Source organism: Cherax quadricarinatus, chromosome 31, assembly GCF_038502225.1.
Source record: "Cherax quadricarinatus isolate ZL_2023a chromosome 31, ASM3850222v1, whole genome shotgun sequence".
NCBI lineage: Eukaryota > Metazoa > Arthropoda > Malacostraca > Decapoda > Parastacidae > Cherax > Cherax quadricarinatus.
This window is the reverse complement of record NC_091322.1, coordinates 9,957,017-9,984,203: the sequence shown is the minus strand read 5'-3', so window position 1 is coordinate 9,984,203 and position 27,187 is coordinate 9,957,017. Positions and strand designations below refer to the sequence as shown.

Here is a 27,187-nt window from a genome sequence, read left to right as displayed (position 1 = left end):
AATGCCTATGACCAACATAGACTTGGCCATCTGTGCACAGGGAAGATTGCATAGCAGAGAAATGTAACTGTTGTTCAGGAACCTGTTAAATGTTTGCTATGGAAAAAAATGGCTCGACAAGCTATGGCACATCCCCCTCCCCCCCAAATGAAAAGCAGGGGTGCCATGATTACACTGAAAACACAGGTACCAAAGACTGTTCAACTGCCTTTCAGCATGCATGAAGTATTAAAAATAGACCCCTGGCCGTCTTCAAGAAAGTTGGACAGGCACCTAAAGCTGGTACCCGACCAGTTGGGCTGTAGTTCGTATATTGATGTACATGGAGCCAACAGTAACAGCCTGGTTGATTAGGCCTGACCTACCATGAGGCCTGGTCACCCATCTTACTCTCGCCACTGCCAAGTTTACTTTAATGAGTGTAAAATCCATTCTCAAGAGGCAGAAGGCCTCCCATGTGCTATGCCACTCCATCTATGCCTCCAAGGAAACTTCCCCATATTTCTTATTTTAGTTACTGACCGTCCCCTCCCCCTCTGTGGCCGCCCCTTCTAGTCACCCGTCTCTAATTCTTTTGCTGTCCTGGACTCGGTGGTCCCTCCCTTGGCACCTCATTATGTTTTCATCTCTTCTCGATCACAAGTTTGTCAAAAAGACCTTGTACAACACCTACTCCATTGTTTAAATCTCCATTAACCCCTCCTTCCCTTCTGCAACCAGCACATTTTTTCCTTCCCAGTCTCTGTATCCAGTTCACTTCTAACTGGTTAACCCTTTCAGGGTCGATAGGCCCTCTCAGACTTGTTCTCAGGGTCGCCCAAATTTCAAAAAAAAAAATTCTTATGAAAAGATAATCTTTTCCCGATCATAATGACACCAAAAGTATGAAATTTGATGGGAAACTTACGGAATTATGCTCTCGCGAAGTTAGTGGTCTCGACGATGTTTACTCATTGGCGATTTTGCCAACCGAGCCCTATTTTCAGCAAATTCCAGTGTACTAGTCTACAAAAATCATAACTATTTTGCTAGAACTCCATTTTTTTCCTATCGAATGAGTAAAAGAAACCACCCATTTACCGACTTCAACTATCCAATATATGTAGTGGTCAGAATTTAGCAATTTTGCCAATTTCACAAATTTCAAAAGGTGCCAATTTCTGAATAAGGTCCAGAATAAACACATTCCTGGCACTTAAAATATTTCCTCTGTTCATTAGTCACAGCCCCACTCCCCTTACATTCTTTTGCTTTCCGCTTTGAATTTTTATTCTCAAAAAAAATATTTACTGTTATGCAGACTACTGCATTAGTGTAGAAATGGTATAAATAATGTCAGCGCACTTGTGAAAGAATTAGACTCGCCAGTTGTGTATGGGACGCATAGCATGATTTGTTTACTTTTGAACTTTGGTAAAAATCAAACATTTTTGCTACTTTGAGCTCAATTTCAAGGCACTTTTCATTGTAAAACCAGTCAAAATCATCTCTATTTCTGTAACATGTCTTCCATTCTATAAAATGAGACCAGGAAAACTAGAATGCAACAATAAATACCATACGAAAATACAGTGCAAAGTCACTGTTTTAATCCAAAAAGTTTTTTTCTCATTACGCACTGTGCTGCGGGATTTTTTTAATACCATGCACACTAACCACAGACCTATTCTTTCATGTGTAGGCCTACCAGCTTTCTAGTTAGATTTGAGGGCGCTAGAATTTAGGTGTACTAGTACGTCAAAAAACCCTGGTGCGTAAGCCGTACTAGTACAACCCAGTTCTCCCTACCTCTACCTTCAGATTTTCTTTGCAAATTGTGACTTATTTGCAGTGGAATATCTGCAGCCTCAGAGGTAACCAGGGTGAGCTTCAGGTGTTCTCCCAGTATTCCCGTTTAAAAGAACCCAAATTACGCTCGGCTGTTGTCCATCCCATCTAGGAATACGATTTCTTATATTCATCAGATCCTCCTCCCGATGGAACCTTTAATGAAAGTGCACTTCTTATTCTCAACTAGACTCCTGCTGCGTTTAGTTGGAGGCTTTTCTTGCTTCTCTCCCCCTCAATTTTTTAATATGGGTGCTCCTGCTCCTTTTGATCCTCATACTCATTCGCTCTTGCATCAGTCTGCTCTTCCTCGACTGTACTAGACTTCGTGTGGTCTGTCCTTCCGGACTTGCATGACTGCAATCATTTTCCAATCATCCTTGCTTCTTCATATTCACTACCTCGTAGCCAATGCTGGCAATTTGACCAAGCAAATTGGTACCTTTCTTTGCTTCTGATTTTAGTGAGGTTCCTTCATCTACCACTGAGCTTTTACCTCTTCTCAACCTCTGTGTTAACTGCAGCTTCATTCTTTACCCCAAACCCTCAGGCAGGCAGTCTCAGAAGTGTGCCTTGGTGGTCTCCTGCTTGTGCTCAGGCAGTACAGTGGATCCTCAACCAGCAATATTAATCCGTTCCTGAGAGCTCATCGTTAATCAAAATAATCGTTAGTCAAGTTAATTTTCCCCATAAAAAATAATGGAAATCAAATTAATCTGTGCAAGACACCCCAAAGTATTGAAAAAAAATTTTTTACAACATTAAATATTAATTTTAATACACACAAACTGAAGAAGACATGCACAGTTACATGACACTTACCTTTATTGAAGATCTGGTGATTGATGGGATGGGAGGAGGGGAGACTGTTGATCTTGTTAGTGTTTAGAAGGGGAATCCCCTTCCATTAGCACTTGAGGTAGAAAGTCTTTTTCTGGGGTTACTTCCCTTGTTCTTTTAATGCCACTAGGACCAGCTTCAGTCACTGGACTTCTGTCGCACAACATATCTGTCCATAGAGGCCTGTACCTCTCGTTCCTTTATCCTAAAACGTTTCGCAACATTGTCAGTGTAATAATCACCAGCACGGCTTGCCATAGCTGTGTGAGGGTGATTTTCATCAAAAAAGGTTTGCACTTTAAGCCACATTGCACACATTTCCTTAATCTTTGAAGTAGGCAACTTCTTTAATTTCTCTCCCTTCCTCCGAAGCAGTTTCCTCAGGTGTGGCCTCTTACTGTTGAAGATGCTCTAGCAGCTCATCAGTGGTTAGTTCGTCATTGTCCTCCTCCACCAACTCTTGCACATTCTCCCCACTAACCTCGCCAATATGAGCACTAGTTCCAGGCATTTTCTCCTGTTCACCTGGGTGTTAGTCAACTGTTGTGGGTTGCATCCTGGGGGACAAGATTAAGGACCCCCAATGGAAATAAGTTAGTCCTCGATGATACACTGACTTTCTTGGGTTATTCTGGGTGGCTAACCCTTGGGTTAATCGTTTCTCGGTAATTGTTTCACGTTAAGCCACATCTTCGAGTAATACAGCTGATGGTGGTGCAGCAGCAGCAGCAGCAGCAGCAGCAGCAGCAGCAGCTGCTGCACCTTTGGCAAGAACAGCTTCCTTGATTGCCGTTTTCTTACCCACAATAGTAGCGATGGTTGATTGGGGTTTATTATACAACCTGACCAGCTCAGACACGCACTCCACTTTCATACTTAGCAATGATCTTTCTTCATCTCCATAGTAATTCTCGCCCTTTTTGCTGTAGGGTTGCCACTAGAAGCTTTCTTGGGGCCCATGGTGACTTATTTTGCAGGTGCAATCACTACAAAGGCTGTGATAATATGAAATGTTCCAGTTGTATGTTTGGAAGCGACTGCAGTGGCTGGCTGGCTTGTAAACACAGGCACCAAGGGACAAGTGAGGCGCGCTCAGGCCAAAGACGACGCGTATGGTACGGAACGAATAGCGCTGGTCGGGTTTTTAAGCGCTAGTTGAGGCAAAATTTTAGCGTTAAAATGTATCGCTAGTCAGATTTATCGTTAATCGATGCCATTGCTGGTTGAGGGTCCACTGTACATTTGAAACTTGCTGTGTGGGGCAGGTACCAGTACAATAAAACCAGACTCCTTGCTTTTAAGCAGTCTATTGCCATATTTGTGGTGCTAAACATGCTAGTGGGATTTTCTGGTCACTTCTGCTTCCTCTGAGTGCAGTCTGGGGGGGGGAAAAAGTACAGGAACTGAGTGGTAAATACTCTCCCGACCTGGCTTCTGTTCTTCAGGTTGCCGGTGTTCTCAAACCCTCTTGATGTTGCCACCGAAATTGGTAATCTTGACTATCTCGGAAGCCTCCTTTATGCCACTCGTTTCATTACTTTGTCTGCAATGTTAGAGCCCTTAAACTGTTTTTATTAAAGAATCTTGTTCCTGTTCCACTTCTGGAACTGGAGGCAACACTCAGCTTGCTGGTCGACAGCTGGGCCTGACGGCATTCATATTCATGTGCTACAGCATGTACATCGGTCAGACCTTGCAGTCCTCTTATGGCTTTCTCATTTGGTCACAAGTTCTTCCCCAGGTATAGAAATCTGCCCTTGTTCAACCTTTCTGCAAACAGGGTAAGACAGGACTTGATTCCTCCCACTATCGTCCCATTGCTCTTACCAGTGCAGTTTGAAAGGTGATGGAACGTCTTGAGGCATTTGATGTAGTATTTAGAGAAGTCTCTCCACTAGTCAATGTGGCTCTTGCCAGGTCCTTGGTACCATTCACCCCTCGCTATGCTTAGGTATGTCCATAATGCCTTTGCCAATGACCATTCAGTTATTGCCATCTTTTTTGACCTTGAAGGCATATGGCACAACTTGGAGGTATATCGTGGCCCACACCCACTCCCTAGTCCTCCAAGGCAATCTACTATTTTTCTGTAAGACATTTCAGTGTTCAGGTTAATATGCTTTCCCTGGACTTTGTCCAAGCTGAAGGTGGGACGCAGGGGTGTGTTCTGACCAACTTTTACTCCTGGCCTCTATTCTACCGTCCAATGTTTGGTCATTGCTCTGTTGACTGCTATAGCTTGTGCAGGAACTGACTTTCCTCATTGCAGATTCTCTCCAGCATGCAATCAAAGTTTCCATTTGGGCCACCACTCGTGGGTTCAAATTTTCTAGTACAGTGGTCCCTCGATAATCGTAGTTCTCGAGAGTCGTAGATTTTGGAAATCATAGCAATATTTTCGATTGACTCGCGAATAGGTCGTCCGGGACGCGTACGCACGGTGAGAACAGGGGCGGCCTCCCTACCCAGCCAGTCTGGCATTGTTTACCAGCGAGCGAAGGTCCCCTCACGTGCTCCTACAAAATTTCATATTCCACTCATTTTAGTGCTTGCAAGTACTAAATAAGCTACCATGGCTCCAAAGAAAGTTGCTAGTGCCAAGCCTTTGGTAAAGATGAGAAATAAGATTGAATTTAAGAAAAAAAATCATTGAACAATATGAAAGTGGCTTAAGTGTGGCCGAACTGGCCAGGATGTATAATAAACCCTACACAACCATGTGTTCCATCGTGGCCAAGAAAAGGAAATCAAGGAAGCTGTTGTTGCAAAGGGGGTAAATATGTTTACAAAAATATCGCCAATACTCGAAGAGGTTATTACAGCAGGGCCCCGCTTTACGGCGTTTCACTTTACGGCATTCCGCTAATACGGTCATTTCAGATTATGACCAAAACTCGCTATACGGCTCCCCCCACCTGACTTTCTAATACGGTCACCGCGCTCCACCCTGTTTGTTTACATTCTTCGTGAGCTCAGTAAGCACTAAGTCTCTCCATTTTGTCTGGAAACTCCAAAATTTCAAATGTTTTTAAGTTATTTCATATTTTATATATACAGTGGACCCCCGCATAACGATCACCTCCGAATGCGACCAATTATGTAAGTGTATTTATGTAAGTGCGTTTGTACGTGTATGTTTGGGAGTCTGAAATGGACTAATCTACTTCACAATATTCCTTATGGGAACAAATTCGGTCACTACTGGCACCTGAACATACTTCTGGAGTGAAAAAATATCGTTAACCGGGGGTCCACTGTACTCTGATAATTATACTTATGTATACCTGTACTTAAATAAACTTACATACTGTGCTGGCATGCAGGTACACATTAAAATCAGTAAGTCTTATGTCTCCAGACTTCATATTAGTAATGATAATAATAATGGAGTCTCATTTAAATGTCTTATATTACGTTAAATACACATTTTCATTAATCCATCTATGATATTTTTTCAAAATTATATAAACACGATACATAACAAAGATGATAAATACACCCCACAATAGAATAAACATAAATATGAGATGTGGTAACAGATGACTTGCACAAGTGATGCCATATTAGAAATGATAATAATAACCGAGTCTCATTAAATGTTGTATATTACGTTAATATACACATTTTCATTAATCCATCTATGATATTTTTTCAAAATTATATAAACACGATACATAACAAAGATGATAAATACACCCCACAATAGAATAAACAAACATAAATGAGATGTGGTAGCCAGATAACTTGTACAAGTGATGCCAAGAATAACATTTTCTCTAATCTAACATAAGAGAAAATGTGTTACTGGGGGTAACTGTAGAAAATTATTCCTTTCGTATGTAAGTTTATTCAGATATACACAAATAGTTACATAGATTATCATACATAACATATGTATAGAGAACCTAGGATAACCCAAAAAAGTCAGTGACTTATTTCCATTGGGGTCCTTTTACCTTATTATAATAAAGGTTATAAAATTTTCTTATTCTACAATGATAACATCTTATTATCATACTAAAAAGACTATCTACTACACTGAGGTCATTAAGACTATCTACAATACGAGGGTCATTACTAGGAATAAGGTAAAATTTACACGTATGTTAGCTAAAAAATAGAAAATCATTCCCCTCCTTTTGGCACTCTTCTTGAACTGGTTCATGCTATGACTGGCTTTGACATGTGCGGGCAGTCTGTTCCATTCCTTTATTGTTGTACAATAAAAGGTGTTTGAAGCCTGGCCACTGACTGTGGGTACTACAAAGTTGTGCTCTCTCCCCCTAGTACTATGATTGCTCTGGTTCCCAACCTTGACAAAATTGACAGCAAGATATTCTGGACATTGTTTGTGAGCAATTTTATAAACATGATTTAGCTTCAGTTGTTTTAATCTGTCTTCAACATTCAGCATATCCAACTGCTGTAATTCATCCTGGCCTACATGTTCTCTTGGTCCCAGCCCCAGGATGAATCTTACGATTTTGTTCTGGGTGATTTGCAGTCTTTCAGTTCTTTTTGTCAAGGCAGAGTACCAAGAAGAGCAAGCGTAATCCATATGGCATTGTATAAGGGCTAGACATAGGGTCCTGCGAGCCTCAGTAGGTAGACACTGTGCTTGTCTATACAGGAACTTCAGTCTGGCATTCGCTTTCTTTACTACACTGTTCCCTATCAATTCTCCTGACATGCATGGGTCAAAGGGGATTCCCAAATATTTTACTGATGAAACCAAAGTGATGGGCTCCCCATTACATTGCATTAAAATTATTTACCCTTCTCAGTTTGTTTCGTGCCAAAGATAATGGCTTCAGTTTTCCCTAGGTGTAATGATAGTTTTGTTGTCTACTAACCATTTGCTGCAGGACTCCAGTTCTAGTGTTAAAACATTAGCAATATCTTGTGGGTCTTTACCTGACGCTAACAGAGCACTGTCATCTGCATACAGTAAGAGTTTGCACTTGACACTGATAGGCATATCATTGACATAACATAAGAATAAGGGACCCAGGATACTACCTTGGGGAACTCCACATGTTATCGGCAGTGGTTCTGATTCTGTTTTGTTGATTTTGACTTATTTGTCTCCTGTTGCTAAGGTAGGACTTAAACCAGTCTACAGAACCTATACCGATAGCTTGAAGTTTATAACATAATATATTGTGGTTGACAGTATTGAAGGCCTTTTGCAGGTCTAAGGTTACCATACCTATGAGGTTCCCCTTTGACATTTCAGTTCTCAGGTAATCCATCAGATTAATAAGGGAGGTGTCGGTTGAGTAAGATCTTCTGAAGCCCGATTGATAGCTATGGAGAATGTTGTCATTAAGGTACTTAACTACTTGAGAATACACCGCCCTCTCCAGAATTTTAGATATTATACTGAATATACTAACAGGCCTATAGTTGCTTACATCAGACCTACTATTTTTCTTGAAGATAGGAGTAACTCTGGCCTCCTTGAACCCCTCTGGTACGGTATTAGTGGTGATTGATAGATTTATGTGAGCAATAGGGATTGACAGTTCAGAAGCACCATCTTTTAGCAACTTAGATGGGATGTTATCAGGGCCTGTGCTCTTAGTTGGGTTTAACCTGCTTAGTTCTTTTTGAATAGTCATGAGATACACTTAATAGTTAACAACTGTTTGGGGTTACCCCTTTATTGGTATAGTATGTTTGAAACTTATCAGTCTGTGTTAAAGGTATTTGATGCAGCTGGTAGTTTACTTAGTGTTGATGCAACTGATGTGTAGTATGAATTAAAGCAATTTGCCACCTTAGATGTTTCATGGCATACCTCATTATCGATAGTGAGTACTATGTTAGACCTATCTACTGGCTTATGGCTATACCCCAACTGTTTTAGTTGTTGCCAGAGCTTTCTGGGGTTATGCTTATACTCTTCAATTTTTGAGCAGTAGTGCTTTGCCTTTGCTCCTTTTATAAGTCTGTACTGTTCCTCACCCTTTGGAATTTATTTAGTGCTGCAATATCCTGTCTATTTGCTTTAAATCATTTTAGCAGCTGATCTCTGAATTTCATATCTAATATCTCAGTATTCATCCAGGGTTCAGTTCTTCGTTTAATCCTAACCTCTTTAACTGGTGCAATATTATCAAGGATGGTAGTGAACATTGTTTTTAATTTTTCCCAGGCATCGTTTACTTCCGTGCAACTTATCTCTGTCCAGTCACAATTGTGTAGCCTATTTACCAGTGTTTTACTGTAGTTTCTAGTTGACCTCATTTTTATTGTCCTGTGTAGGCCTATCCTATCCCTAGTGATTTTCCTGGTGCAGTAAATGATTAAATGATCACTAAGACCTGTGGTAATGACGCCTGACTGACTGTTCTCAGAGCGGTTACAAAGTATGTGGTCAATTAGGGTGGCTGAGAACTGTGTGATCCGGGTTGGAGTATTAATTAGTTGAGTGTAACTATTTAACCCTTTGACTGTCGCAACCCCCAATCCTGAGGTGTCTCCTGGTGTCGCAAAATTTAAAAAAAAAAAAAAAATTATTTTTTCTTATGAAATGATAGAGAATCTTTTCCCGATTGTAATGACACCAAAAAAACGAAATTTGATGGAAAACTGACGGAATTATGCTCTCGCGAAGTTAGCAACCTCAGCGATGTTTACAAATCGGCGATTTCGCCAACTTTGAGCCCTATTTTCAGCTAATTCCATTGCTCCAGTTGCCCAAACTCATAGCTATTTCTTTAGAACTCCATTTTTTCTATCGATTGAGTACAAGAAACTGCCCATTTACCGATTTCAACTACCTAATAATGTGGTCAGAAATTTGGAATTTGGCCAATTTCATGAAAAATAAAAAATGACAATTTCAAAATAAGGTCCAGAATGAACAATGCAGACATTCCTGGCTCTAAAATAACATTTTCTTTGTTCATCAGTCACATCTCCAGTCCCCTTTGATATTACTCTTGCTTTCTATTTTGAATTTTTATTCAAACAAAAAATAGAAGACTTACTATTATGCAGACTACTGCAATACTGTAATAATTGTATAAATAACATCAACCCATTCGTGACTGCATATTAGAATGGCTAATTGGACATTTATTGGACAATGGCATCATTTGTTTACTTTTGAACATTGGCAAAAGCAAACATTTCCCCTACTTTGAGCTCCATTTCTAGGTTCTTTTTATAGTAAAATCAATCAAAATCACCTCTATTTCTATAATATGTTTTCCATTCTATCAAATGAGACCAAGAAAATGAGAATACCACCATAAATACTATACGAAAATAGACCACAAAGTTGGCATTTTAATTAAAAAAAAATGGTCGGAGTTTTTTTTTTCTCATTATGCAGTGCGTGCTCCAGGATTTTTTTTATATGGTGCACACTGACCACACAGACCCATTCTCTCACATGTGGACCTACCAGCTTTCTCCTGCTTGATTTGAAGCCGCTAGAATTTATGAGTATATATACGTCAAACACGGTATCTCGTAAGACGTACATATACGGCCGCGACAGTCAAAGGGTTAATCCTAGAATTTGCTTATACCTTTTGCATAGCCCGTTATTTTGCTGCTGAAAACAAATATTGAAGTCGCCCAGTATTATTGTCTCGCAATTGTTTTCAACTCCGGACAAGACTCTGGAAAAGTCTTCTAAGAACTGGTCCTGGGTAGGAGGGCGGTAACTAGTTCCTACTAAGATGGGTTTGGTCTTAAGAAGCAGCACTTCAAACCATAGAATCTCCAGTTTATTTAAATCAGGTCTTGGGTTGTAAGCCAAGTTACTTCTAATGTAGGTACATACTCCCACCCTTTCTGTTCCTATCTAAGCGTTTTATATTGTAACCATCTATTTTGACCTCGTCGTCAGTCACCGTATCATCCAACCAAGATTCAGAGATGGTTATAACTGCCGCCCTAATTTTGTTAGCTAGAATCCTAATCTCTGCCAATTTAGGAAGTGATGATCTTGCATTGACATGAATAAAGTGAAGGCCTGTTTTCATAAAACAATCATAATCATCAATATATGGCAATGGGTCATTTGTATTAAAATTAGGTAAATCAATGTCATCACTGCTAAAGGGTAACTGTGCCAAAGTGCATTTGTTACACACAAAATGAATTCTGGCACTGTTACTATAATTGTACATACATCCATCATGCACCCACCCCTTGCTCATTTTACATAAGGTGCCTTTTCTTTTTCATGCATACTTTAGTAGTGTATGCACCTGTTTGGTAGTGTTTGAGATAATAATGGCTGTATTGTTTCACATTGACCTATGTATGCATTACATATGGAGTTAAGGTTATCATTCCTAGCTACTAGACCATCATTATCGCCGTCATTTATCTGTCTGTTTTGCCTCTGCACAATAGTTTGAGGTCCTGGATTAATTTGGATATCACCACTTAAGAGCGCTACAATAAGAGCTGTGTGCCACTGTTTTTGTTTGGGTATGCCGTGTTGCCATACCTTGCAGCGATAGTGACATTTACTTTCCTGGTAGGATGGCAGCTGTTGGGCTTTTACTGTCCAGGGCGCTGTTACTCCATTCACCTTTTCCAGCCCCCATGACTGATTTTTCTTCATGGAATTGAAGAAGAAACATAAATATAATTATGGCAGCCTGTATCCCCCTAATGCCTGCCATTTTCACTCTTCGCTCTTTTACTCATATACAATAATATTTTTCTCTTTTCCAGTCCCTAGTACACTTAGTATCTGCTTTAGCAATCACCACTGAATTACTAGTAAAATTTCCTCTTCAAAATTTCCTCTTCACTGCTCACTTTTTCCTTAACTTCACAAACCCCTTATTACACACTCCTTCCCATCTCACTTCAGTCTGGCTTCCCCAATTAACTTCTAACTCCTTTCCATTCTGGTAGATCAGAAAGGTTTAATCCATGGTTTTATCCTTCCAAATCCCCCTCAATTCCATTTATCGGGGGTTGTGTGGTGTTGACTGCCTGACCTGTTCTGCTGACTCAGCCATTTTTAAAACACTGAGGGGAGTAACGCCACCTACAACCTGATTTTCCTCGAGTTTATAGATATATTTGGCATTTTCTGCTATGATTCTCTCACTGTACACTGGTCAGCTGAATATAGGTCAGCTACTAAAACATTAACCTTGACTGTTTAACTATTCACTTCTTTCTCACGACTGGCACTGAGGGATATCCGACCTATAACCTTGGAGTTTTGTACTGTTGATTTGACGATGTCTCCTGTGTTTCCATCTCGTTAGCACTGGTACAGGTGATATGATGGTGGTACAGATATGATGCTACTGTCAACAGATGAAAGTCAGTAAAGATGAGAATTTCACTTCGCTAGTTGTACGTCTGGCAGTAGCGGCTGTTTGGATGCCGGTCAGCCATGTTTAAATGCTCAATTCTTTCCCTCGTTTGGCACTGAAGAAAAAAGTCCTACAGACCTGTTATTTCCTTGGAGATTTAGTTGATCAGGTTTTCTGCCATGTTGTCTTCCCGTTAAACACTGTTGCAGTTGATATGGAGGTCAGTTATTTCATTGTAGTGGAAAATGTCTCATGTCTGGTTCACGTCTGGCAGCAGGTCTGGTACTTGAATGCCGGTCCCTCTTTTGTCATATTTAGTCCATTTCGTTGTCATCACTGTCAGTTTTTGTCACTATAGGTTCCTTGCATGTTGTTGCAGCAGTACTTGCAAATTTGGCCATCACTGGAGTTCGGATAGGCCCAGGGGACGGCAAGATACAGGAGCAGCCTTGTTGCTGCTTGCTGCGGGAAACCTCAGAGCATCATTTCTTCTCAAAATGATGTTACATGGGAATGGGAGTGTTCTTTATTTATTCTACCGTATCAATGTAGAGACAACCTGTACACCATGTAACTTGTACACAAACCAGACGTGTACACTGTTTACAAAACTTACCTTTGCCTGGTTTGTTTACATAACTCTGCACCTGTACTCTCATGCACTCATTCTTTCTCTCATTTATTCGTTTTATCTCATTTACTTACTCCTGACCCTACATTAAGACTACAAATATTTTAAGGTAAGTAATGAGTGAACTGTATATACATTTTATCGCTCTGGGATGCTTAAATGTAATAGAATATTATGTGTAGGTGGGTTGGCCTGGTATGGTAGCCCGGCTGACTACCATACATACCACACTTGATATTTCTTGCAATAAATACTACTTGTCTCACCCTAGATTAAGACTATAAATATTTTAAGGTAAGTAATGAGTGCACTGTGTGTATTGTACTTTTTTATTGTTTTTTGATGCCTGGTTCTATTACTAACTTAATATGTTAGTGTAAACTTATCTAGTGTTTGTATGCATTTGTAAGTGGGGAAAAAAAAAGGGTGTTCCACTTTACGGCAGTAGCCTGGAACCTAACCAGCCGTATAAGTGGGGCCCTACTGTATTGGTGTGGATAAACGAGAAACAATTAGCAGGAGGTAGTGTTATGACGTCTATTTGTGAAAAGGCTAGGCAGTTGCACGATGATCTGGTAAAGAAATTGCCTGCAAATAGTGACGAGTGAATTTAAGGCCAGCAAAGGTTGGTTTGAGAGATTTAAGAACCGTACTGGCATAGTGTGGTAAGGCATGGTGAGGCTGCCAGTTCGGACCACAAAGCGGCTGAAAAATGTGCATGAATTAAAGGAGTACATAGAGGCTGAAGGACTGAAACCTGAACAAGTGTTCAATTGTGATGAAACAGGCCTCTTTTGGCAGAAAATTTCAAGGACCTACATTACACAGGAGGAAAAGGCACTGCCAGGACACAAGCCTATGAAAGACAGGCTGACGCTCGTGTTCTGTGCTAATGCTAGTGGGGATTTCAAAGTGAAGCCGTTACTAGGGTACCATTCTGAAAATCCCAGTGTGTTCAGGAAAAACAATGTTATGAAGGGTAAATTGTGTGTTTTGGAAATCTAATAGTAAGGCATGGGTCATGAGGGAAATTTTCGTAGTGGTTCAATGAAGTGTTTGGCCTTAGTGTGAAGAATTACCTCCTGGAAAAAAAATTGGATCTCAAGTGCCTCCTAGTAATGTACAAGGCACCTGCTCATCCTTCAAACTTGGATGACCTAATTTTCGAGGAGTTTGGGTTCATCACCGTAAAGTTCTTGCCCCCGAATACCACGCGTCTCCAGCCCATGGACCAGCAGGTCATTGCGAACTTTAAAAAACTCTACACCCAAGCAATGTTTCAGAGGTGCTTGAATGTGACCTCACACTCGCTTGACCCTAAGAGATTTTTGGAAAGAACACTTCAGCATCCTCCATTGCATAAGCCTTATAGGTAAGTCTTGGGAGTGAGTGACTACCAGGACTTAGAAATCTGCTTGGAGAAAATTGTGGCCAGACTGTCGACAAGAGGGATTTTGAAGGGCTTGGGGCTGAGCCTGTTAAATCTATTGTGGCACTGGGGAGTTCCATGGCGTTGGATGAGAGTTTGGAGGATGTGGAAGAGTTGGTGAAAGACCACAATGAAGAGCTCACCATTGAGGAGCTGCAAGAGCTTTAGCAGGAAGAGAAACAGATTGCAGCTCAGCATCTTGCTGCAGAGGAGGAGGAAGAAAGATGGAAGAAGGTGCCTTCTTCAGAAATTAAGGATTTTTGCAATGTGGGGTTAGATGGAAAGATTTATGGAGAAACGTCACCCTGACAAGGCTGTTGCAAGCCATGTTGGCAACATGTACAGTGACAGTCTTGGGCCATTTTAGGGAAGTGTTAGATGCCAGAAAGTGCTCTGGACAGTTATTTTGAGACAAGACTCCAGTGACTCAAGCTGGTCCTAGTGGCATTAAGAAACAAGAGAAGCAACCCCAGAAAAGCAATTGGTACTTGAGGTGTTGCTGGAAGGGGATTCCCCTTCCAAACTGTAACTAATCCAATCTCTCTCTCCTTCTCCAGTCTCCCATACACTAAGAAGAATCTCCAATAAATGTAAGTGTTATGCTGTTAATGTTTCATTCATCATTTCCCATTGTATTGTTTATGTACTACATCTGTATTTCATGTAAAAACTTTGTTTTAATACTTCTGGGTGTCAGGAACGGATTAATTGTATTTACAATATTTCTTATGGGGGAAAACTCATTCGAAACTCATAGATTTCGGTAATAGTAGCTCCTCCAGGAGCGGATTAAATAAGATAAACGAGGGACCACTGTACTAGAACTCCAAATTACTTTCACTAGACATTGTCATCTCTAATCATCCATTGCACTTGTATGGCTCTCGTATCACAATGTGATACGGTCAGGTTTCTCTGCCTCATGTTTAACCATAGGTTATCCTGGAAACCTCGCATTCTCTGAAAGTAACTTGTCATAGCACTGGACAGCCAGGCTCGATATGGCGTATGCTGTCGGTGGCCCTGAAACCCAACAGAAGATAGCTGGCTGAACCTCCTTAAAACACACTTTCATGGGGGGGGGGGGCTGATTGTGGAACACTCTACTACATCCAGCCCTAGTGGTATCGAAACTAATTAGTGACCAGATATACAGTGGACCCCTAGATTACACGTGTTTGAGTGACTTATCCTGGAACGACTTGTTCAGAATTCATTTTCCCCAAGAAATAATGGAAATCCAATTAATCAGTTTGACACCCAAGTCTTGAAATGTTTTCTACATGAAATATAAATTTACCTACACAGAAAACAATGATCCATGAAGAATAAAGTATCACTTACCTTGATTGAAGACATGTATGGAAGATGGGGGGGGGGGGAGGATGGAGTATACATTTGTTTGGAAGGGAAATCCCCTTCCATAAAGACTTCAGGTACAAAGTCCTTACCCTGAGTTACTTCCCTCTATTTTTTAATAACCCTAGGACCAGCTTGTCACTGGACCCCTGTTGCTCAGTGTTCCAGAGAGGTCTGTTTCTGGCATATGTTAGGAATTGTTGGAAGACTGGACAAGTCCTTCAATATGACACTAATATTAGATCTATGGATTATTTATCTTGCACAATTCATCTGTGACATAATGAACAATATTAATAACAAACACAATACACATATACTCTAGAATAAGTAAAATATGGCGTTAAGAATGTCAAGAGTGGTGCTGGGTGTACAAGGGCCACTGAAAGATGAGCCTTACATAGTGGTGGTGAAGGCAGCGGCAGAGGAAAGTGTTAGTCAGTAGCCCTATATACCTCCAACAATGGAGTCAGTTTCGTGCTGTCGTTTTTCTATCAATCGCTTAACTTGTTTGCTACTGTTATTGCTACATTTTATCGCTGGCTGGTGTTATAGCCTTTATAGACTCCTGCTTTAGTATCGTACATACTGCAGAATCGCCGAGACATTTTTCCCTCTTGGCCCTTTACTAAAGGGCTGGCTGGCACTAGCTTGCTTTGGGCCCATGGTAGCTTATTTAGCAGTTACAAGCACTAAAAAGAATGGAATAATAAAAAATGTACCTTTATGAATGCATGGGGTCATCCTCACTTGCTGGTTAACAATGGCACACTGACTGTACGTGGAGTGTCGAGGCCACTCTGGCCCCGACACAATGACTTGTACAGAGTTCAGCAACTTTCAGAGCTAATATTTTGACAAAATGTTACTTATTCCAAATATTACTTATTCTGATGACAATCTGGGGGTCCACTGTATTCAGAGGCCTTTCCTGCAACTCTAGCCTTAATCCCATCCATCACCAGGGATTGTTTATGCCTCTGTGCTTCTCTTCACTGGTTGAGCCTCTATTCAGAGGTGAATGTTCCATCCTTGTCTGATCACTGATGCTCATTGTCTTCACTATCATGTTTGCTCTCATGACCTCTGCAATCCTTCCATATACAGTGGACCCCTGGTTAACGATATTTTTTCATTCCAGAAGTATGTTCAGGTGCCAGTACTGACCGAATTTGTTCCCATAAGGAATATTGTGAAGTAGATTAATCCATTTCAGACCCCCAAACATACACATACAAACGCACTTGCATAAATACACTTACATAATTCGTCGCATTGGGAAGTGATCATTAAGTGGGGGTCCACTGTACTACATACAGGAGTCACTGATGCTAGTACATTCATTTGCTAGTCGACAGTTTGCTATCCCTTTTCACCTACATTCACTCGTCTTCTCTTCAGTTACCACCTTTCTATGTTCATCTCGCATTTCCCTACCCCCTTGAAGTTCCGATGGTTCATGTCTGTTTTCTTTCCCACTGCCATGCATGAAAGCCCAACTCCCTATGGTGGCTTCTCGCTCTTTTCCTTAACCACTTAGTCTTTCTTGTGCCATTGCAGTGTACACGGATGGTTCAGTCTGCTGATGGCGTTGGATTTGCAGCAGTTTCCAGACAGCATTGTGCAAGGGCATTTATCCCTGGCTAGCATTTTTATGGCTGAATTGCATGCTATTGTGGCACTTCCTGTATTTCATCTATGCCTGTCACCATTTGTGGTCATTTCTCCCTTGTAGCTTTACAGGCTATACAAAAATTTGATGCCTCATCCCCTGCTTCGTATCCAACTTTGGTTATGCCATGTCTCTATTGTGCAGGTTTTTTGTTGGGTCCCTGGTCATGTTGACGTACAGGGCAATGAACAGGCACACTGCTGTGTGGTCAGCAGTAAGTGACCTCCCAGTTTCATATAGGCATCCCATTCACTATTTTGCTGTAATTGCTACCCACCTTTGCACCCATTAGCAACAATGTTGGTCTGATTTGCTCCATAATACTTTCTATTAAACAGTATAGATTTCTGGCAGTCTTCGTTATCAGTCTAGGTTGGGAGACTACTCTCTCCCCGTCTTCGCATTGGCCACACTAGTCTTACGAGTATCTCGTGGAGAGGCACTGTTCCACTGAGAATTGTTGGGTTCCAGTTTGTTAGCCACATTCTGTTGGACTGCCCACTCTGTTGGCAAACGTTCAGAATTTACCAGCCATCACTGCTCTGCTGCCCTGGCTTTACCTTCCTTTCTTGCTGATGGACCCTCCTTTAACACAGATTCTCATTGACTTTGACAACTGATACACTGCACATGTACTGATACCTCTAGTACTTGCAGCCCTTTCTACCTCAGTCTCTTGCTACCCTCTACCCCTGCCCTACTGCACTCCATAACCTAATCATCCCTCTCCCTCTTACTACCTAATACCCCTGCATCCTTCCCTGCCTGGCAGTGCTGTACAACCCTTGTAGGTTTAGTACTTTATTTCCTTGAAGGAACGTACCTTAACTAATGCACCCAGTCATACAAAGGGTATAATGCCACTTGGCTACTTGTATACCCTGACAAAACTGCTAATTACCTGCCCATGGCTAACTTGAAGACTAAATTCATCAAAGGTATATAAAGTTATTAAACATGCCCTATGCTGAATCCCAACACCCATCCTTGAAGAACCTTGCATACTTGAAACAATCTAAATTTCAATATTACTGATGGGTGTGAGGCATGGATTATGAATGTTGCAACAAGAAGGCTGGAGGCAGTGGAGGTGTCATGTCTGAGGGCTGTGTGGTGTGAATACAGTGGACCCCCGCATACCGTCGGCATCACGTAACTTTCAATCCGCATACAGCTCGCTTTTATCGCAAAAATTTTGCCTCGCATACCGCTCAAAAACCTGCTCACCGCTCTTCGTCCGAGACGCGTCCAATGTGCGCCCTTAGCCAGCCTCACATGTGCCGCCGGTGGCATTGTTTACCAGCCAGCCTCCACGGTAACATCCAAGCATACAATCGGAACATTTCGTATTATTAGTGTTTTTGGTGATTTTTATCTGCAAAATAAGTGACCATGGGCCCCAAGAAAGCTTCTAGTGCCAACCCTACAGCAATAAGGGTGAGAATTACTATAGAGATGAAGAAAGCGATCATTGATAAGTATGAAAGTGGAGTGCGTGTCGGCGACCTGGCCAGGTTGTACAAGAAACCCAAATCAACCATCGCTACTATTGTGGGCCTCTTCAAGGGGGGCTCCTTGGCGTGGTGAAGAGGCTCTTGGTCTGAGGAATTAGCCCTGTCGGTCTTCTTCCTCAGACCGAACCTAATTACCCCCCATTCTCCCCTCCCCTATCCCATCCTCCCCATCCTCCCCTTTTTCCATTCCTCCTCCTCCTCCTCACCCCTCCCTTTTGCCCTTCCTCTTTTTAGCCTTCGTGATTTCTCCCACAGGCGCGCTAGTTCCTAGGTAGGGGAAAGGACACCGGGGTCCATCCCATTCCGTTGAGGTTTCTTGGCGGTGGCGTAGTTTGCCGTGGAATCTGGATTGCCTAGGGATGTCCCGATCCCTCTCCGGTATCCCGGAGTAGCTTTGGGTGTCTTTTGGGCGACGGGTGTATCTCTGGAAGCCACCTTTCGGATTCCGGGGGTGGTGGCTGAAGGAGGTATGCTTTGTGGCGGATATCCGGCCGCCCTCTCTTTTGTCCACCGAGGTAGCTCGGCAGATGTGAGGTTGCTATCCCAGATTGCTGGTTTACTGGCATGAAGGGTAGGGTATGGCACGGGTTCCATGCTGCATCTGCGCTACTAGCGGTGTCGAGTCCTCTTGGGCGCGGAGGGAGATTTCTGGCCCTTTCATTCCTCCTAGGAACTATCCCTCCCCGGTCCCCCCTTTTTTTTTTCTTTTTTTTATTTTCTTTTCTTTTTTTTTCTTAAAAACAAAAAGAAAAGTAACCTAACCATGGCAGCCCTAGTCCATGAACCTGGTACCCCCGGGCCCCTTCTTGATACCGCACCCCGTTCTGACTCCGCCTCGTCTTTGGACCACTCTTCAGACATTCCTCATGCCTCTGTACCTATTGCCGGTGCTGTTTCCTCACCCGCTTCAGGTACCGAGGCCTCGACTGACTCCTTCGATTTATCAGACCTTCGCTCTCCTCTGACTATGCTTCCGGCCTCTCCCTCTACGGTGCGGCAATTTTCAAATCGCCGACCCGTTCCACGTCGGACCAACTCTGGTCCCACGCCTAAACGTCAACGACAATTACCTGCTGATGATACTTCTCCACCTTCACCTTCTCGTTCTTCTCAGAAACGATCGACACGTCCTTCACTACCTTTCCACGCTCAGTTTCAGACTGAACAGTGGACTAAATTCTTCACTTTACGACCAACTTCCTCTACTGCCTATCTTTCTGACCATAGTATTGGCAAGGCACTCCTACGCCATGTTGGTAAAGATATTTCTTTTCATGCTCTTAAGAGCGGTACGCGCATCATTACCGTACAGAATGCTACCCAGGCTCGTGAGCTCTCTCGTCTTTCCCATAGATACTGTTCCTGTCACCCTTGAAAAACATCATTCCCTCAATTCTTGTAGTGGTACCGTTATTCTGCCCCATACCATAGTTCAACAAAATTTCCAGACATGTGGCACCGACATTCTAGAACAGCTGGAACTCCAAGATCTCCCAATTATCAAGGTAGACACTTACGTTCTTCCTGCCCGTGGGCGGAGACGATACCCTAGCAATGTGGCTCGTTTAACTTTTGACAGCCGAGAACTCCCATCCTCCGTTTATATAGCAGGACATTGGTTACAAGTTCGAAAGGTGATCCCTACACCACAACAGTGTAGAAATTGCTGGCGATTTGGCCATCCAGCGAAATATTGCAGATCTATCGCCGAATGCCCAGTCTGTGGTGCCGATGACCATTCTAATACGTCTTGCAATCGATCTCCCTCTTGCCTTAACTGTCATGAGGCTCACCCTTCGTACTCTCGCCGTTGTCAGGTCTATTTAAACGAGCGGGAAATCCGTTACCTCAAAGAGACAGAAGGTCTCCCTTATGCCATGGCAGTTTCTCATCTCCGCCTCCAAGGGAGACTCCCACGTGTTTCTTATTCCCGTGTTTCAAAACGTCCCCCCACTTCTGGTATCCCATCTTCTACACCCACCTCTGTGGTTACCTCTCCCATAATCACTCCTGTATCTAATCCTTTTGCTGTCCTCGGCTCAGACGTCCCTACTTCAACGCCTCAGTCTAATCTCGCTTCTTCGAGTTCTCTCTTACAAGCCTCAGTATCGACAAGACCTCGTACGACACCTCTTCCCAATCGTCCCTCTACTTCTCAAAAGTCAAAAAAAGGTCCGGTAACACCTCCTACCCATCTTCCACCTCCTCATTTTACCCTCCCTGTCTCTGTCCCTAGTTCTTCCCCTCTCACTGGCTCAGTTACAAGTGCAGAGGTTCACCCTCCTCCTCGTAATGTACCTTCCTCCCCTGTTCCCTCCCAAGTTTCTTCCTCTTCTGCCACCTCCCAGGTTCCTGTCTCTTCTGTCCCCTGCCACGCTTCTCCAGTTCCCTCCACCCTTTCGCCCCCCCCCCTACCTTGGTACAGTCCAATACAGTTCCAATCTTTACTCATCCTCCCCCTACCATTCCCAATATTGTCTCCCATACGACATCTCTGAATTCCGAAACACTTGAAGCAATCTCTGAATATATTGCAGAGACCAAACCATCAATGGACACTGATCCACCTTCCGCTCTTTCTCTCTCCTCTGCTCCATCTGCGCAACTCCTTTCTTCACAGCGCACCGTTCCTTCGCTGCTTGAACATTTTCCACTGCCTCCGCATGTGGACTTTTCTAACCCTTCTAGTCCGTAGGAACCCTTACCTGCGGATTTCAAGTATCTTTATCATTGCCAATCATGGCCTTTTTACAGTGGAATATACGCGGCCTCAGGGGTAATCGGGGTGAGCTTCAGATGTTACTCTCCCAGTTTGCCCCTGTTGGTGTTTGCTTACAGGAACCAAAATTACACTCTGCTGTTATTTCTCACATCTCAGGCTATAATTTATTGTATTCTTCAGATCCTTTTCCTGATGGGACCTTTAATGAAAGTGCCCTTCTTCTCCGCACTGATATTCCGTACCATCAGCTATTTATTCATACTTCGCTGCATTACACAGCAGCCCGTATCCACTTACATAGGTGGTATACGCTCTGTTCTTTATATCTCTCTCCTTCTCGGGCATTATCTATTCCGGATTTTGCCTTCCTTGTTTCGTCATTACCGCCACCGATTCTGTTACTTGGTGATTTTAATGCCCACCATTTCCTCTGGGGAGGGTCTCACTGTGATTCCCGTGGAATTCAGTTAGAGGCTTTTCTTGCCACCCACCCCCTCCATGTTTTAAATACAGGTACTCACACCCATTTTGATCCTCGGACTCATACTCTCTTGCATCGATCTCTCAGTTTGCTCTTCCTCCGCCGCATTAGACTTTACTTGGTCTGTTCTCCCGGACTTACATGACAGTGATCATTTCCCAATCATTCTTACTTCCCCTTCATATTCGCCACCTCTTCGCACCCCACGCTGGCAATTTAATCGGGCAAATTGGAACCTTTACTCACACCTGACTGTTTTTAAAGAGGTTCCTTCTTCGTCCTCCATCGATGAGCTTTTACACCTCTTCTCGTCCTCCGTTTTCACCGCAGCTTCTCATTCTATACCCCAAACTTCGGGCAGGCATTCTCAGAAATGCGTGCCTTGGTGGTCTCCTGCTTGTGCTCGTGCAGTACGTTTGAAACGCGCTGCATGGGGCAGGTACCGGTACAATAGAACCACAGAGCGACTCCTTGATTTTAAACAGAAGCGTGCGATCGCTCGCCGTGTCATCCGTGACGCTAAACGCACTTGCTGGCGAGATGTCTCCACCATCACATCTGCTTCCTCTATGAGTGCAGTCTGGAAAAAAGTACGAAAACTGAGTGGTAAATATTCTCCTGACCCGGCTCCTGTTCTGCGGGTTGCCGGTGTTGATATAGCAAACCCACTAGATGTTGCCAATGAAATTGGCAATCATCTGGTCCGTATTTCTCAGGGACTCCATCTATGCCCCTCATTTCTTTCCTCAAAGTCTGCCAGAGAGTTAGTACCCTTGGACTTTTCTTCTCTCAGAGAAGAACAGTATAATGTGCCTTTTACACTTCAAGAACTGGAGGCAACACTCTCAGCTTGTCGATCATCGGCAGCTGGGCCCGACGACATTCATATTCGTATGCTACAACATTTACATCAGTCAGCCCTTGCAGTCCTATTACGCCTTTACAATCTTATTTGGTCACAAGGAGTTCTTCCACAGCTGTGGAAATCCGCCATTGTTCTCCCTTTCCGCAAACCAGGCACTACGGGACATGAAACCTCCCACTATCGTCCCATTGCTCTTACCAGTGCAGTTTGCAAAGTAATGGAACGTCTAGTAAATAGACGTTTAGTGTGGTATTTAGAGAGACACAACAGTCTCTCCACTCGTCAATATGGCTTTCGTAAGGGACGTTCTACCATAGACCCCTTACTGCGCTTGGATACGTATGTTCGTAATGCCTTTGCGAATAACCACTCAGTTATTGCCATATTTTTTGACCTTGAGAAGGCATATGACACAACTTGGAGGTATAATATTTTAGCCCAAGCCCACTCCTTAGGCCTTCGAGGCAATCTACCATCCTTCCTTAAGAACTTTTTAACTGACAGGCATTTCCGTGTTCGGGTTAATAATGTGCTCTCCCCGGACTTTGTCCAAGCTGAAGGTGTCCCCCAGGGATGTGTTCTGAGCACAACACTTTTTCTCCTTGCTATTAATGATTTGGCCTCTAGTCTTCCATCAAATATTTGGTCATCACTCTATGTTGATGACTTCGCTATTGCCTGTGCAGGCGCTGACTGTCACCTCCTTACAGTTTCTCTCCAGCATGCAGTCGACCGTGTTTCCAATTGGGCCACCACACATGGGTTTAAATTTTCCAGCACTAAAACCCACCAAATCACTTTCACTAGACGCTCTGTCATCTCTGATCATCCTTTGTACCTCTATGGCTCACGTATCCCTGAACGTGATAGTCAAGTTTCTGGGCCTCCTCTTTGATCGTAGGTTATCCTGGAAACCTCACATTACCTCTCTGAAGGTAACTTGTCACAGCCGGCTGAACCTTCTTAAAACCCTTGCTCATCTTTCGTGGGGAGCTGATCGTCGAACCCTCCTTCACCTACATTCCACCCTTATTTTATCGAAACTTGATTATGGTGACCAGATCTATTCAGCGGCATCTCCTGCTACTCTCTCTAGCCTTAACCCCATTCATCACCAAGGATTACGTTTATGCCTTGGTGCTTTTCGCTCTTCCCCTGTCGAAAGCCTCTATGCAGAAGCGAACGTTCCATCCTTATCCGATCGCCGTGATGCCCATTGCCTGCGCTACTATGTACGCTCTCATGATCTCCGCAATCCTTCCTTTTATAGAATGGTCACTGATATTAGTAGACATTCTTTATTTGTTCGCCGCCCCTGCTTACTCCGTCCCTTCTCTCTTCGCCTTCATTCGCTCTTGTCTTCTCTTCAACTACCACCTTTCTATGTACATGTAGCATCTCACTTTTCCCTACCCCCCTGGGAAGTTCCAGCTGTTCGAGTCTGTTCTTTCTCCCTCCCTTGCTCGAAAGCCCAACTGTCTACGGTCGCTTCCCGCTCTTTTTCTTGACCACTTTCACTCTCATTCTCATGCCATTGCTGTGTACACAGATGGCTCTAAGTCTTCTGACGGCGTAGGATTCGCAGCAGTGTTTCCGGACAGCGTCGTACAAGGGCATTTACTATCTTCAGCTAGTATTTTTACTGCTGAATTATATGCCATCCTTACAGCACTTATCCGTATTGCATCTATGCCTGTGTTATCATTTGTGGTTGTCTCAGACTCCCTTAGTGCTTTACAGGCTATACAAAAATTTGATACACCTCACCCCTTAGTCCTCCGTATCCAACTTTGGCTACGCCGCATCTTTACTAAGCATAAAGATATTGTTTTTTGTTGGGTCCCTGGTCATGTTGACGTACAGGGCAATGAACAGGCAGACACTGCTGCGCGGTCAGCAGTACATGACCTACCAGTTTCTTAGAGGTATTCCATGTACGGACTATTTTACTGTAATATCTTCCCACCTTCACACCCGTTGGCAACAACGTTGGTCTACTATGCTCGGCAACAAACTTCAGTCTATTAAACCGAGTATAGGTTACTGGCCGTCTTCTTATCACCAGTGTCGAGGTTGGGAGACTACTCTCTCCCGTCTTCTCATTGGCCATACTCGTCTTACTCATGGATATCTCATGGAGAGGCGTCTTGCTCCTCTCTGTGAGAATTGCCAAGCTCCATTATCAGTCAGCCACATTCTGTTGGACTGCCCACTTTATCAACGAGCACGCAGAATTTACCTCTGTCGTCGTCTTTGCCCCGCTGCTCTCTTTACCTTCCCTTCTCGCTGATGGACCCACCTTTCATCCGGACTCTCTCATTGACTTTTTGACAACGACTGACTGACTTCACAAATTCTGATACTTTCAGCCCTTTCTACTTTTATCTCTTGCTACCCTCTACCCCCGTACTATCCCCTGCCCTGCTGTTTTCTGTAACCTGCTGATCATCCCCCCCTCCCTTCTGCCATCCAATTCCCTTGCTTCCTTCCCTACCCTGCAGCGCTGTATAGCCCTTGTGGCTTAGCGCTTCTTTTTGATTATAATAATAATACTATTGTGGGCAACAGAAAGGCAATCAAGGAAGCTGTTCAGGCAATCAAGGAAGCTGTTCTTGCCAAAGGTTTAACTGTGTTTTCGAAACACAGATCGCAAGTGATGGAAGTTGTTGAGAGACTTATTGGCATGGATAAATGAAAAACAGCTAGCAGAAGATAGCGTCTCTCAAGCGATCATAAGTGAAAAGGCTAGGAAGTTGCATGAGGATTTAATTAAAAAAATGCCTGCAGCTAGTGATGTGAGTGAATTTAAGGCCAGCAAAGGTTGGTTTGAGAGATTTAAGAAGCGTAGTGGCATAGTGTGATAAGGCATGGTGAGGCTGCCAGTTTGGACCACAAAGCAGCTGAAAAATGTGCAGGAATTCAAGGAGTACATACAGTGAAGGACTGAAACCTGAACAAGTGTTTAATTGTGATGAAACAGGCCTATTTTGGAAGAAAATGCCAAGCAGGACCTACATTACTCGGGAGGAAAAGGCACTCCCAGGACATAAGCCTATGAAAGACAGGCTTACTTTGATGTGTTCCAATGCTACTGGTGATTGCAAAGTGAAGCCTTTATTAGTGTATCACTCTGAAACTCCCAGAGCATTCAGGCAAAAGAATGTCCTAAAGGAGAATTCGTGTGTGCTGTGGAGGGCAAACAGTAAGGCATGGGTCACTAGGGACTTTCTCTGACTGGTTACACCATGCATTTGCCCCCAATGTGAAAGATTACCTAACTGAAAAGAAATTAGAACTTAAGTGCCTCCTGGTGTTAGACAATGCCCCTGGTCATCCTACAGACGTGGCAGAGCGACTTTATGGGGACATGAAATTCATTAAGGTGAAGTTTTTGCCTCCTAATACCACTCCTCTCCTGCAGCCCATGGACCAGCAGGTTATTGCAAACTTAAAAAAACTGTACACAAAAGCTCTGTTTGAAAGGTGCTTTGTAGTGACCTCAGAAACTCGACTGACTCTGTTTTGGAGAGAGCACTTTAATATCCTCAATTGTGTGAACCTTATAGGCAAGGCTTGGGAGGGAGTGACTAAGACCTTGAACTCTGCTTGGAAGAAACTGTGGCCAGAATGTGTAGACCAAAGGGATTTTGAAGGGTTTGAGGCTAACCCTGAGAATCCTATGCCAGTTGAGGAATCCATTATGGCATTGGGAAAGTCCTTGGGGTTGGAGGTTAGTGGGGATGATGTGGAGGAGGACAATGAAGAACTAACCACTGATGAGCTGATAGATCAACTTCAACAGCAAGAGGCCAGACCTGAGGAAACTGGTTCGAAGGAGGGGAGAGAGAAATTGAAGAAATTGCCTGCTACGAAGATTAAGGAAATCTGTGCAAAGTGGCTTGAAGTGCAAACCTTCATGGATGAAAATCACCCTCACACAGCTATTGCAAGCCATGCTGGTGACTATTACACGGACAATGTTGTGAAACACTTTAGGGAAGTCATAAAGGAACGAGAGGTACAGGCCACTATGGACAGATATGTTGTACGAAAGAAATCCAGTGACTCTGAAGCTGGTCCTAGTGGCATTAAAAGAAGGGAAGTAACCCCAGAAAAGGACTCGACACCTCAAGTCTTAATGGAAGGGGATTCCCCTTCTAAACACTAACACACTCTCTCCCCTCCTCCCATCCCATCAATCATCACCAGATCTTCAATAAAAGTGTCATGTAATTGTGCATGCCTTTTTCAGTTTGTGTATTAAAATTAACATTTCATGTGGTAAAAATTTTTTTTTTCATACTTTTGGGTGTCTTGCACGGATTAATTTGATTTCCATTATTTCTTATGGGGAAAATTCATTCGCATACCGATCATTTCGCATAACAACGAGCCCTCTTGCACGGATTAGTCGCTATGCGGGGGTCCACTGTATAATGCAGAGAATCCGTAGTTTGGAGATGAGGTGCGGTATTACCAAGAGGGCTAAGGAGAGGGGTTATTGAGATGGTTTGGACATAGAGGATGGAACAAAATAAAATGACT

At 43.1% G+C, this 27,187-nt stretch overlaps 1 protein-coding gene across 1 annotated transcript in view; it reads left to right on the top strand.

Annotated features, from left to right (window-relative positions):
* Calr (calreticulin) overlaps positions 1-27,187 on the top strand; it is a 39,043-nt gene that overhangs the window by 823 nt on the left and 11,033 nt on the right. The window lies entirely within an intron of this gene.